We start from the raw sequence: 2,970 nt of genomic DNA on the forward strand, positions 1-2,970 counted from the left end.
AAAAATTATTTCATAAAATTATCTTGCTGATCTCATAAAATTGTCTGTCTATTCAATTGCAGTGTTGATTCATTAACTCTGTAATCATCACAAACCAATATTTGTATCCATCCCAAATTTTCACCTTGTTCAAATTGCCTGAGAAGTCAGAATCACCAGATATGGGTACAAGTTTTCATATTATGTTTAGTGCCTAAGTTTCTATGGCAGAAAAAAAAATACTATATTTCAATAATTGTTTTAATTTCATATTACAAGGTATGGTTGAAATTTAATTATATTTCCATAAGAATCTAATCATATCAGTTATTAAATAGAAGGTTTAAATATTTACCCCATGGTGAGATGCTAGAATTATGATATTAAAATGTGTCTTCAGTTTTCAAATTGGAAATGGAAAAATTTACCTCAGACAATAGTTACAGAATTTTACTGGGTTTTCAAGATCAGCATAACCAATTGCCTGGTTCAAATGTCTATGAAATAAAAAGTGAGAGAACATTTTCCTCCTTTTTTCCAAATCTTCTATTTGTCATTTGCAAATAGTGTATCTACTTTGGGAGAAAGTTACTGATGAGGCTATTTGAACCTGATGTAAGGTACCACAATTATCTGGAAAACCCCCAATTATAAAATTAGAATATCTATTTGGTATAACATTCCTTCCTTAAGTTAAAATTTTCAATAGGCTTAAATTATCACATTTTGTGATTTAGTGTATAAAATTCCCTGAATTATGGATGTTCCAAAATTTTCTTTCTAAGTAGATTTTTTTAATTCAATGCATTTTTCCATACAATGCTGTAATAACTTATTTTTTAAGGAAGTTAAAAAATGTAAATAACAATACTGTTTCATAACCATAAATAAAAAGACAAAGGGATTGGAAAAAAAATTAACAATTCATTCTGAATAGTAGTTCTGGAAAGATAAAATGTTTCACTCAAAAATGATAAAGAAGGAACATTTGTGAAGGAGATGGTGTTACATTCTCAAGCACATTAGCAGCTAATTCCTGTGGTTCTCCCTTTATGATTTTAAATTCAAATTAACCATTAGATACACACACACATACATAAAGCCCATGTATATTTACAGGCATACTTCATCAGGTGATATGTCATTGTGGTTTTGATTTACATTTTTCTGATCATGAGTGATGTTGAGCAAGTTTTCATGTGTCTGTTTGCTATCTGCATGTCTTTTTTGGAAAAATGTCTATTTAGATCCTCTCCCCATTTTTTAACCAAATTGTTTTTTGGTGTCGAGTTGTATAAGTTCTTTATACATCTTGAATATTAACCGCTTACTGGATATATCATTTCTGAATATTGTGAGCAGTGATCTTTAATGGTACTATTATAATTGTTCTGGGGTGTCATGAGCTGCACATATATAGGATAGCAAATTTAATCAATAAATGTTGTGTGTGTTCCGCCTGCTTTACCAACCATTCCCCCATCTCAGCCTCTCCTTGGGCCTCCCAATTCCCTGAGACAAAACAATATTAAAATTAGGCCATTTAATAACCCTGTGATGGCCTTTAAGTGTTCAAGTGAAAGAAAGAGTCACACATCTCTCACTCTATATCAAATGCTAGAAATGACTAAGATTAGTGAGGAAGGTATGACAAAAGTCAAGAGAGACAAAGGGGCACCTGGGTAGTTCAGTCGATTAAGCGTCAGACTCTTGATTTCGACTCAGGTCATGATCTCAGGGTTGTGAAATCCAGCCCTGTGTTAGGCTCTCTCCCTCTGCCTCTGCCCCTTCCCCTCACTCCATCCCTTAAAAAAAGAAAGAAAGAAAGAAAGAAAAGCCAAGAGAGGCCAAAAGCTAAGCCTCTTATGCCAAGTAGCCAAATTGTGAATGCAAAGGAAAAGTTCTTGAAGGAAATGAAAAAGGCTACTCTAGTGAACATACAAATGATAAGAATGCAAAACAGCCTCACTGCTGATATGGAGTAAGTTTCAGTGGTCTTGATAGAAGATCAAACCAGCCACAACATTCCCTTAAACCTTTTAGTCCCGAGCAAGGTCCTAAACCTTTTCAATTCTATGAAGGCTGAGAGAGGTGAGGAAGCTGTAGAAAAAATAAAGAAAGAAGCTGTCTCCATAACATGGAAGTACAAAGTGAAGCAAGTGCTGATGTAGAAGCTGCAGCAGGTTATTCAGAAGATCTAACAAAGATCATTAATAAAGGTGGCTACACTGCACAACAGATTTTTAATGAAGACAAAATAGTCTTATATTAGAAGATGCCATCTAGGACTTTCAGAGCTAGAAGGGAGAAGTCAGTGCCTGGCTTCAAGGCTTCAAAGGACAGGCTGACTCTTATGAGGGGCTAATGCATCTGGTGACTTTAAGCTGAAGCCAATGCTCATGTACCATTCTCAAAATCCTAAGACCCCTAAGAATGATGCTAAATTTACTCTGCTTCTGCTCCATAAATAGAACAACAAAGCCTGGATGACAGCATATCTATTTAAAACATGGTTTACTGAATATTTTAAGCCTACTGTTGAGACCTACTGCTCAGAAGAAAAAGGTTCCTTTCAAAATATTACTGCTCATTGACAAAGCATCTGGTCACCCAAGGGCTCTAATGGAGATGTACAACAAGATTAATGTTGTTTTCATACCTTCTAACACAGTATCCATTCTGTAGCCCATGGATCAAGTAGTTTCAAATTTCAAGTCTTATTGTTTAAGAAATACATTTCATAAGGCTATAGCTGCCATAGATAGTGATTCCTCTAATCTGGTCAAAGTAAATCGAAAGCCTTCTGGAAAGAATTCACCATTCTACATGCCATCAAGAATATTAGTGATTAATTGGAAGAGGTCAAAATATCAGTGTTAACAGGAATCTGGAAGAAGTTGATTCCAACCCACATAGATGACTTTGAGGGGTCCAGGACTTCAGGGATAAAATAACTGCAGATGCAGTAAAAATAGCAGGAAAAGTAGAATT

The sequence above is a fragment of the Halichoerus grypus genome, chromosome 9 (assembly GCF_964656455.1).
Source record: "Halichoerus grypus chromosome 9, mHalGry1.hap1.1, whole genome shotgun sequence".
Lineage (NCBI taxonomy): Eukaryota > Metazoa > Chordata > Mammalia > Carnivora > Phocidae > Halichoerus > Halichoerus grypus.